Raw genomic sequence first — 12253 nt, 5'->3', positions numbered from 1 at the left:
CTCCACTCCATCCTCAGTGTTTAGCAGTCCCACTTCTTTCTTTGTTTTCTTCTTATTTATATGGCTATAGAACCTTTTACTATTGCTTTTAATTCCCTTTGCAAGGTCCAACTCTACATGGCTTTTGGCCTTTCTCACTTTATCCCTACATGTTCTGACCTCAGTAAGGTACCTTTCCTTGCTAATCCCTCCAATCTTCCACTCTTTGTAGCTTTCTGCTTTTTCTTAATCACCTCTCTGAGATGCTTGCTCATCCAGCTTGGTCTACAACTCCTGCCTATGAATTTTTTCCCCTTTCTTGGGATGTAGGCTTCTGATAGCTTCTGCAACTTTGACTTGAAGTAATTCCAGGCCTGCTCCGCCTTTAGATCCACAAGTTTTTCAGCCTAATCCACTTCCCTAACTGATTTCCTTAATTTTTTAAAGTTAGCCTTTTTGAAATCAAAAACCCTAGTCACAGACCTATTTTTGTTTATCCTTCCATTTAGTTTGAATTGAATTAGCTTTTGATCGCTTGAACCAAGGTTGTCCCCTACAACCATTTCTTCTATGAGGTCCTCAATGCTAACCAAAACCAAATCTTTCTTACTTTCTTACTTTTTTTTCCCCTTACTTCGTTTTCTTCCCTCTCAAAGAGAAAATCTGGTGTGGAGATTACCTGGACATCTCCCAATCATCTCCCCCAGATTCCTAGTTTAAAGCTCTCTTGATCAGTTGTACCATCCTCCATCCTAGAAGTCTATTTCCCTCCTTACTCAGGTGAAGTCCTAATGCCATCCTCAGCAAAAAGTATTACCTGAAGGTATTAATCCCCAGCAACGACACTGCAAAAAGCAGAATTATTCTTTTTTGAAGGGGTGCAGTGCACAGGGTTTTCCAGATGGGTCATCCCAGCTAGTAAGCACCAAATATAACCCATCCAAAAGACAGCTAAGCAATGAGAAAATTATCTTCTGGATTCTGCATCAGTGACTTACTAAAGAAAAAAGAAAAGGAGTACTTGTGGCACCTTAGAGACTAACCAATTTATTTGAGCATGAGCTTTCGTGAGCTACAACTCACTGTAGCTCACGAAAGCTCATGCTCAAATAAATTGGTTAGTCTCTAAGGTGCCACAAGTACTCCTTTTCTTTTTGCGAATACAGACTAACACGGCTGTTACTCTGAAACCTGTCATTACCAAAGAAAGTCTCTAACAAAACTGCAATATAATTTTTAAGTATTACTTTAAACAAGGGGGCTCAAAATGAATGACCATCAGTAAACTTAATGACAACACATACAGGACAGAAACCATAGACAATTAAAACTCAAGAAGGAGGTTACCAACAGAAGCAGCTCTGTCCACAGCGAAGGAAATAATCCTACATTCAGGTTCTGCATTTGGTGTGTGAACAAGTGAGTGTGAAGGGTGTATTTTACTAAGGAAAAAGGTGTTTTGGGGGGGAAAAAATTCTGAAATGGCTTAATCTTCCATTTTGACCAGGAAGATAATTACTACACACTTCAACAGATAATATTCATTTCCCCTGCCATTCTCCATCATCTCAGTTTACAGCACTCATTTATGAAGCATATATTTCCATGAACTGTTAATCAATTATTCCTTATTGGCTGCTTCCAGCAGACACTGTACAATCAATTAAAAAAAGAGGCACAGATGATGCTCCATAAAGCTCACCCCAAAAAAGGTCAGAGGCGCAGGAACTACACACAAAGAGAAAGAAAGATAGTCAGGTGGTTATTGGTATTAACCAGCTAATGCAAAACTTTACCACCATGTTTAGTTTATATCACACACACAAATTATAAACTGTCCTACAACCAGTAGCCAGCTGGTTACTTGTAGGCATCATGGCAGAGATGGCTCTGCAGGACAGATTTTTATGAGAATGACATGTTCCTCCGCAGAAGCCTGACCTTCTCAGCCAGGGAAATTAAAATCCTTCCATTATTCACAAGGGATAGAAGACCATCTTGGTGCTCCTGCTAACTCTTGGCAACATAAACGACATTTCATACAGCAACATGCTGACTGTTCCTTATGAAAAGTTAACTCAGATAAAAAAGAAAATGCCAAAATAACTCTTCTTTCACTGTTAGGCTGGCTATACAACAGAGGTGGGCAAACTACGGCCCATGGGCCACATCAGGCCCGCGGGACCGTCCTGCCCGGCCCCTGAGCTCCCGGCCAGGGAGACTAGCCCCAGCCCCTCCCCTGCAGCCACACCACCGCGTGGGCAGCTCTCTGGGCGGTGGGGCTGCGCGCTCCTGCAGGGCAGAGCGGCAGTGTGTCTAGCTCTGGCCGGGCTGCTCAGCTGCCAGACATGCTGCTTTGAGCAGCATGGTAAGGGGGCTGTGCGGTTGGATAAGGGGCAAGGGATCCCAGGGGGCACCTGGATGGGGCAGAGGTTCGGGGGGAGGGGAGGGGCGCCGTCAGGGGACAGGGGGCGGTTGGATGGGGCAGAGGTTCAGGGAGGCAAGGGACGGGGAACGGGGGGGGGGGGGGGGGGGGGGGGGGGGGGGGGGGGAGGGGAGGGGGGAGGGGAGGGAGAGGCTTCTCTACCCGGCCCTCCATACAGTTTTGCAGCCCGATGTGGCCCTCGGGCCAAAAAGTTTGCCCATCCCTGCTATACAATCCTGTCTATCCTACAGGCACAAGATCCTACCCCGTAGCCCTTGCTATCTGAGACGATAGAGTGATTTGGACGAGGTGGACAACTTGAGGGTGAAGTCCCTGTGAGGGGAGAGCCAAAGAGCGCTACCTCCGCTGTGCACTTTCTACAGCTTCCCGGCTACGCTGGCCCCTTTAGTCACCGCATGAAGCCACGTATCTAAGGGAGATGTTAACACAGAGACCTCCATCCATTGTCCCACAACAGGAAATTTAATAAATTCTTATGGATGAAAATGAAAAACCTCAACCTGTGTTATTAACCAGTGTGTTAGATAACAGTGCACTCACATTTCACGTATTTCCAATTCTTTTATCTTCTGGACCAAGTCCTAGTTTTAAGGACTACAAGATCAGATTCACCCTTACAACCTATCAGCACTAACTGAAGCCTCCTTCTTACCAGTAAGGCACTTTAAAATGCCTATAAAAGCTACCGAAAAAACCCTCCACAACACTATCCTATACTTCCAACAGCCATTTCATGGGGTAGAACAGAGTTGAAGTGCAGCACAGAGAGAAGCAGTGCAATGTTTATTGGCAGAAAGTCTAGAAAGATTAAGAGATCTATTTCCCCCTTAATGAGCATATGTAACTCTTAATGTTAACCAGAATTATGCACATGCACTGTGGGGGGAGACCACTAAGTGCCTGGCACTACGTTAACAGATGTTCTTATCCTGTACCAACTGGCCTGCAAGAGTTGTCCCCTTCACTGGGCACTGAAAAATGCATGCTCTCCCCTTGTTGCTCTTGGAGTGGAGATAGAATAAATACCTGCACCAGAACAAACCAAATCTCTCCATTTGCAATGGTGGCCTCATCTGGAAGCCTCTGTCTCTATCTCAAATGAATCTGAACAGGAGAAGCAGCCCATTCTAGCAGGAACTTTACAGATCAGAGGGTTTTGCTGTGACAAACTATCCTTTCACACGACAATAGCACCTTCCAGTCTGGAGTCCGTGTCCCTGCTCCAGTGACCCACTGCACTGAAGAGTGAAACAGAAGTATTCCAAACAACATACAGGTCAATGAGAGGTTCCTTTATGGCTCCCAACCCCCCACGTCTAGTGAAGTGCATTTTTAATAATCTTCCTCACACAGGAGGAGGATTAAATGGTTGATTTTTACATAGAACTTTGTTCGTGTAGAGCACTATAAATATCAGACACTGTAGGAATTCCGCTATTTTAAACTACTCTTTACTGCACTTGTGCCATCCTAGATCAATATCCTCTTCTGAGTAAAGAGAAAAACTTGACTCATGCCCAGATATTAAGAAGCCATGAATTAAAACAGTCCTCCAGTGCCATTGATGGGTCCTTTCAGTCTTAGCCAGCCCACGTGCCATTGCCACATGGAGCCACAGATCTTCATTTCAAATCAGGTTTGAGCTTTGAGCAGGCACTTGCAAAACAGAAGATTGAGTTTCAGCAAGAGCCTTCTCTCTCATCAGAGATGGGCCTTTCTCAATCCAGACTGGGACTACATAGCTGTGATGAATTATTAGTACTGGGGGAGAAGGCAGTTCATGCATTATACACTAAGCCAGCAGAACAGGAACGCATTGAGACATACCACTGTAGAAAAAGAAATGAAATCATTAATTATTATTATTAAGTTTATTACAGTAGTGCCTTAGGACTAACCAAGAATGGAGGGGCCCCACTGTGCTAGGCACTGTACAAACACGGCAGTAGACAGTCCTCGCCATGAAGAGCTTACAACCTAAACAGACAAGATAGGTACAGGATCAGGGAAAGGGGTATAACAAGACAAATGAACAATGCAATAACAGGAAATGTCATATTAGCTCCTTATTTTTGAAGGATGGGGGGGTAGTTATGAGATGATCAGCTAAATGAAAAGAAAAGCAAGGGGAGAGGGAACACTGAAGGGAAGTGGGAGGAGGGGAACAGAATAGAGGGTAAGAGGGCAGGTGTGGAATGAAGCTGAGGTGAAGCAACTGAAGGAAGAGGAGTTAGAGCAAACAGCCAATCAACTTGGGGAACAAGATGCCCAGTCAAAACCGTAAGTAACTCTTTCAATGTCCCAAGGCCCCTGGTTTGGCTCCTTCTACAGCTGCTCTGAAAAAGCTGGAACCTCTGGTTGATTCCTCTCTGCGAGGTTTCCTCAAGGCTACATTGTGGGGGAAGGGAGGCACCACCTGCGCACAGTGTGTGGTGAGATCTCCCCTGCACCGTTCTAGGGATGTGGGGATGCTGGGGGAGGGGTGGCCCAGCAGGGCCCCCTTTTACATCCTCCCCTGCAGAGCAACACTCTCCGCTTTGGCTGCTCCTACTGGCTGGAGAGTCTCTCTGATGGTTTTGCCCCAAGAACACATAGGGGGCACCACCTGGGTCCTAATGCAGAGTACTTGTTGGGACAATTATCAGTTTCCAAAATGTCCACAGCAATGTAACACAATCATTTAAACGTTTATCTGCGTAAAGAGAATTTCCCATTGTTTCAACTGTTGACTCCTGCTCTGGGGAAAGAAACAAGGGTGACAGTTCAAGAGCTGAATAACAATTCCTCATAGGTAACTCTTTGGTTCCCTAATGGCATTAAAACCATTCAACTCATCCAATCTTCAACCTCCCTATTATACACCAATTCTCTGGGTCCTAAGAACAAACCGTAAACACAGTGCTGCTCCTGCTTCACATGATTACTGTGTCCTTCACCACAGCACCACCTGCAGGCCAAACTGTGTCTGCTCAGACATCATGTGGGAGCCTGCAAGAAGGTCTGTTTGAATATTAGCAGTATGGTGTGGTTTGTATTGATTAACTAATGACTGCGGTATATGAAGCCTGAAAGCCTGTATTAATAACTCTCTGCTGCATTCCTCCCATCTATCACTGAATTACAGGGGGATGCAACTCTGCATCTCAATACATCATTCCTTTCATGAATCCCAGAGTGATCAACATGCACGAACAGATTCTTAATGCAGAATCCCCATTCCAGAGCAGCTTTAACCAAACACAGTTGGGTGACTGCAAGGAGGGGGGGGGGGGGGGGGAGAGGGAGAAGTTGCTCTGCCTCTTAATATCCTCCATTGAAAGAAATAAAAGGAATATGCATTACCCATCCCTTCCCCCGTCCCCCCCAATCAACTGAAAAGAGCCTTGCTTTGGCAAATCACCCCAAGCGCAAATGGTGCTTCGGCTAATCCATAAATCAATCACCACCATAAATTCTACCCTCCCTCCATCCAAAACTGCAGAACCATAAAACAGATTGCATGGAGGAACGGTGGCTGGATGGCTCCCTGCAGCTCACAAATTTCCTGTCGCTGCCTGAATGGCCTTCCCTCTACTTCCCCACACCCATAAATCTCTCCTGCCAGAATGGAACATGCAAACAATGCAAGTGCGCAGTGCACAAATACTAAAACAAGCCAGCCCTACATGCTTCCTGTGTGAGGCTGCTGAAGGTGTCAGTGGGGAAAAAAATTATTTTCTCTTGTGAAAATCTCCCAAAGCAAAGAGTGAAGAAAATAAACACAGTAGAGAAATATCTACATGAAGCTGAATCAAAGGAAAAAATTCTCCGTGCAACGCGTTTAAAGTGTTCTCAGTTTCCTAAAGGTCAACAGGCACATTCAAGCTTTCAGCTAATCTACCCTTAAGAGACTCGCATGCTCTCCAGAGCCTACGGGGTTAAAGGGATCCCACTAATCAAGTCTGATCATCACAAATGATTGATTTAACATTTGAACATCCTTGTGCTATGGTCCCCTTGAGAGAGTAATAATCAGAAGGCAATAATGGGGTAAGGGACAAATACCCCTCCCAACTCTCCCCTGTTGCCAGACAATTCAGTACCAAATACTAAACCCAGCAGTCTTAAATGAGACTGCACCAAGCTCAAAGCAAATTGCAACATATGTGAGGGTGTGTTAAAGTGGATGGGGGGTAAAGAACATCACATAGGGGAAATGGGGATAAGCAAGGATAAAATGTCCTGCCTATGCATTTAGAACAGGGAAGGAAAGAAGCTGGCATAGCTGAGCTTCACAACAGCATTAGGCAGGTCATTTTCTTTATCCAAGATCACTCCCAAGGGATTAACATTTTCTATCCTGGAGGACAGGGAGGGCAAGGGTTCTGGCAAAGACAGCTGCAATGCACCCTGAGACAATAATGAAAAAAAAATCTGCAGTAAAACTATCAGCTCTTTTCCATTTGCAGCTGCTACAGTATATGCCACTGGTCAGGAAAGAAGGAAGGAGGGTTCTCAAATACATTCCATTTCCAGATAAACAATATCTTAGCACAGAATCAAACATTTGTCAAATGTATCTTCCCATTTCATCTCCACTGAAAAATATGGGGATTCAGGCCCTAACAATGCTGGGATCAAAAACAGGCTAGTTAGAACCAACCTTGTCTAAACATGGCTGAGGCAAGCAAGTTTCTCATATGGTTTTCCTGACCATTGTGGACAGAGATTTATCCTATGCAGGGAAAGCATCCTCCCCCATTGCTTTGACTCAAGCTGTGTTTTTGGAGAGAAAGTTTTAAAGAATGTTATTCCATTGGTGTTTGGAAGAAAAGAAAAGATCAAATAGTGCAACTATTCATACGTGGTGATGCTCTCAGAACATCTAAGACACACCCTTATCACACACAGTGGGCTCCACACCACAGATCTGAGGCTGCCTAACAGCATGAGACTTACCGTCTCATGTACATAACCAACTAAACCCACAGTACCAAACTCATTCACAATTTAAGGACTTGTTTAGGTACTGAAGAATTCTTCATACTAGGGCAGTGACATATTTCAAATGTAACTCATTATATGTGCACTTCAGGGTAAGGGTAGATTAACGACTATATTAGCTTTAACCTCAATGGCCAGCTTTTCTAAAGCCCAGAACACAATTCAAAATTATTCGACTGTAATTAACTGCACCCTCTAAGTGAGGAATTAATTCTCTAACTGTATCTCAGCAGACTAAAGCTGCATAAAGGGAACCAACGATAGCAGTTTTGCTACTAACTTGCTCTGTGAAATGGGTACATATTAACACTCACCTACTTCAGAAGGCTGTTTCAAGGCAATGTCTGGAAAGCACTTCGAAATCTTCAGATGGCAACAGATAGTGCAAAGCAGTGTTAACCCCTCAAGAGCTGATTCAGGTACCTTAAATGTGCATGACTGCTACTGCAGCTTTGAGTGGATATAGTGACCAAGCTTCAACATAGGATATAGGAGAGCTTATATAAACTCAGTATATGGCACCTTGTAGCATTGCTATTGTCACTCTTCAACACAAACTTTTGAGTTCACAAAGGCTGAGACAAAAGACATCCCTCAGCAGAGCGTGATGAGCAGAGAGCATTGGTCTTGGCATTCAATTTAGTTGCTTTTGTCATTATAAAGTCAAGTCTCCTGTTAACATCATTTGACAATTTGCTGCATTTTAAAGCTCCACATATGGGTATATAAGGTAATTATACATAATACGTATAATTGATACAGTAAAAACTCCTACCACAAGAGGTTTAATACAGGCTGTAAACTGGAATAAATTCAAACTTTAGAAAATGAAGACAGACTATGAAAAGGTTGTAATTAAGCTACTAATGTAAGAGGAACAGTATATTATAATTAGGGAGAGACATGCAAGCAAGAGACTCAATCTGGCAGCTCCATGACTGTGAAGCTTAAAATGAAATTACTCAACAGCTCAAAGTTTCCTGAAATGTGTGTTTGAGGCCAGGTGACCCCTTCCTACCTCACACCTCAAAGAATGGCCTCTGCTGGGCTTGAGACAGCCACATGGTCATCACAACACGCTACAGATGAATCTGAACATTGGGGCATCAAAGGAGACACGATCAAGCTTCTCTGATAAGAGGCAAGCAAAACACACTGCCCCCTTTGGGTTTATCTCTACAGCAGGAACAGCACCAGCTGAGGACAGAACTGTTACCCGCCTTTTCTTCCAGGGTGTGTGTGTTATGATGACCTAGAAGAGGGGTAAGTCAATAGGTGGACTGTGGGTCAAATCTGGACTGCCAGACACTTTGGAATGTACCCCAAAATCTTTTTATTTAGTCGTCATCATCATCATCGTTGTATTATTATGTTCTCTGGAGTCTATCCTTGATTATACCTTAACCAAGAAATTTGGATCTTGACAAAAAATAATTGACTATCCCTGATCTAGAAGCTGAGGGACCCAGGGAATTGTTTAGTGAGAGTTTGGAAGCGGAGAGAAAGCTGCCCTTCTTGACGTCTTCTCTCTCTTATCACCGGATGACCCTCCACTGTCTGCGCACTTCACTTTACTCTGAACATTTCTCATCTGCTTCCCTTGGAAACAAGACTGAAGGAGGAACTGATTTTGCGACAGTTTGTTCTGCTCAGTCTATCAAAGTGAAGTAACACAAGGAGGTGTTGGCACCAGGGCTTCTATGCAATGAAATAGATATACACACACACACAAAACAAGCAGCTGTACAACCAAACAGCTTATACTCAGGGTACTAAGAAGTCATCTTTATCCACTGAAATGCAAACATTCATTGTAACTCCCATACCAACATACACAATCCATGCTTTGTGGGAGGCTGACCTACCCCAGAATCTCTGGGGAGAGGAATGGAGAGGCTACGCCACAGTGACTTCTTCTGGGCACACTCCCCTCTGAGACTCATCCACACAAAATCTCTCTCCCATATCATATCACATACCTCCCTCTCCTGTGAGACCCTTATCATTTTCACTTTATCTTCACTGGAAAGAGTCCGGAGGTGACTTTCCACAGTCCAAATTTTCCTCACCCTCCCTGAGGAGAGTTGAAGGGTTTCTTCCCTTTACCAAGTCCCCTGAAAAGTAAAACTTGGAGGGGGATAATTCCAGCAGAACCACCAGGGCCAGAGTCTGGGAGGCAACCTCAGTCAGCCCGATTTCTGCCCCCTTCCCGGCAGGAGGAGAAGCAGCCGCCTCTTAGGCTAGGCAAGATCCCCCTCCATTGCAAAGCAGGACTATTCACTAGAGACCTGACAGCCTCACTCTGGATTAAACTAAAGAAACCTAAAAAAAATGACATGGATAAGAAAAATATTGATATAGAGGGGGGGAATATTTATTTATTTGATGGACTATTTCGAGCAGGTGGAAGACTACCAATATAGAAAGGATCATTCAGTTTCAGTGTAGAAACATCTTTAGCTGACAACCTAACAATAGCCCTCCCTCTATTATTGCAGAGCACAGCGCCAAACTGGTAGAGTTTGTAACTCTCTGCACTCCTGCTATTCCCCGAGGTGCCTCTAAGATGATCACTACCAGGGTCGAACAGTCTATAAAAAGGATGAAGGAAGCTGGGAAATTTCCACAGAGGTGCGGCCAGAAAAACAGAACCATCATTACAGACATCTCCGAGGCCAGCCTGCTGTGCAGGAGTCTCTGCTCAGAAGTTCAGGAGCTCCCTCGACTGACTTGTAGCAGCACTGCAACCATAGCTGGGAGATGAGAATTGGCTAGCATGCCTGAAAGTTCTCAGGTCTGCTCAGAGCAGTTTGCAGACTCCAGACTCTATCAGACAATGTGCTTTCACAGAAGAGCTTCAGAAATCATTAATTGGAGCTGTCACAGTGAAGAGCAAGGAGGAAAAGACTTGGGCGAGTGACATGCTCTAGCCTTGTGCTTAAGGGAACAGCGGAAGTCCTCCCAAACCAGCAATGGCATCTTGTCACAACACATCTACCTTTGTGTTAGAGACTGTCATCTATATAACAAGCTCAGCCCAACGGAAAAATGTTTTGCCCAACCCATGACCTGACCTCAACATCCTTATTTTTCATAATATTTACTTTATGTAACTGGTTACAATACAAAACCTGCCCAGCCACTGAATGGCTGGGTTACTCTAAAATCTTATCCATGCTCCATCGCTAAACCTGGCACAATCAGCTCTCCACCAGTTGCAGAGTACTCTCCTGTGATTTTAATGGGCAAAACCAAAAAACACACACACACGCAAAATCTCGTAAGTCCCTTTAAAGGCAGGTTTTATCATTTCTCTTCCCCACCCCACACACAAATGTCTGATGGTTGTTCTCTCCAACATCTGCGTTTCCTCTTTACTTCTCCAATAGGAACTGGGATTCAGTTTTTGCAGGTCTCCTCTTGCTTCACCTGCCCCCACCCTCAACTCCTGAGCAAGATGAGAGAAACAAAAGCAGATTAAACCCCCTAAGCACTTTGGCAGCTGCTGGCTCTACTACACAGGTTGAGCTTTCAGTTCTCTCTGTTTTGCCTCCTTCAGATAACTGTGCAACACATACACACAGTCATCTTTAGCTACAAGCGCCACATCTCCCACAGAAACGGGCTAGCTTGTGGGAATCCCACTGTTTAATGCAGAACTGGTCTTGAGGGAAGCCACAACAGCTTTACAGGAAGAGCTGGTTGCCCTTCTGATACGCATCACTGCTCGTTACTTGTATTACTCCAAGAAGAATTTGTGAAACTGGAAAAATGCAGGGTAGAAGGGCAACATTTCAAGTCAGGCCTCATACACATAGAGTGCCAGTTAGAAATGGCTTTTCTCTAGATTCTATTCTTAAACCTTCACCCACAAAATCCAAATGCTGCTGCGTAGGGTCTTTGTATACAAAACAGCAGCTACTATTCTGGTGCTGGGCTTATGTTTCTCTCAGAGATAAACTGGTCTCATTCCTGTTTTCTGAAGGCAACACTCCTCTTCTGGGTACAGAATGAAAAACTCAAGAAACTAAGGAAAAGGGGCTGACTATGCACAAATGTGTAAAGGAGTGACTGGGTACCATTAAAACCATATGTCCCCAATGCAAACCCTGTTTTCATTAAATATGGGTTCTGCACATAGCATTTTAGAGCACACATTTTACAGCAACTTACATCTATACACTCAGGTGTGGCTTTAGACTACCAGAACAAAGACCTTCCGCTTTACCTTTCCTCATGTTCAGTGCTGTGGTTAAAGGATACTAAAAATTTCTGATGCAACTCTGGCACCACCTAGTGGAGACCAGGGACCAAATAAAGATGATTTTGGATGTGCTGCTTACAAAGACAAAGACAATGTGATGGTATCTAAAATGAAAGTTTGTCACTTTTTATTCAGAGCCCAGAGATCCACTTCTCCTCAAGTCACACTAGTTTATCACAGAGTGCATAACTGCTCCTGTAGGTCCTTTCACCTCTGCCTGAATAAGAGAAACTCTGAAGCCAGGTGAGCCAGAAAAATAGTTTGCATCACCCAATGGCAGATATTAAAGATTTGCACCAAGACAATGGCTGAATGTGTCATAGACCAGCCCCTCCTCCCCATTCCCTCTGCATTGTAAAGGACCACCATATTTATTCATTACAGGCTCCTTCCTCCTGGTAACTCTCATACACCCGCAGGCTCTATCAGCCTGGAGATAAGTGGCATCACTGGGGACTCATATTGTTGAGAGATGGGAAGATCTTGTCTGCCAGTGCCAGGGCACAGTGACAAGAGCTTTACTGTGACATTTAAGCTTGAATTTGCATGCAAATGTCAATATTTATTAGTCACATCAAGAT

The 12253-nt window shown here is 44.3% G+C and overlaps 1 protein-coding gene across 8 annotated transcripts in view; it reads right to left on the bottom strand.

Annotated features, from left to right (window-relative positions):
• Positions 1–12253, bottom strand: part of KDM4B (lysine demethylase 4B) — a 215546-nt gene that overhangs the window by 159319 nt on the left and 43974 nt on the right. The gene's annotated exons all lie outside the window — the stretch shown is intronic.

This window comes from Chelonia mydas, chromosome 25, assembly GCF_015237465.2.
Source record: "Chelonia mydas isolate rCheMyd1 chromosome 25, rCheMyd1.pri.v2, whole genome shotgun sequence".
NCBI lineage: Eukaryota > Metazoa > Chordata > Testudines > Cheloniidae > Chelonia > Chelonia mydas.
The sequence above is the reverse complement of the archived record's forward strand: the minus strand, read 5'-3'. Positions and strand labels throughout refer to the sequence as shown.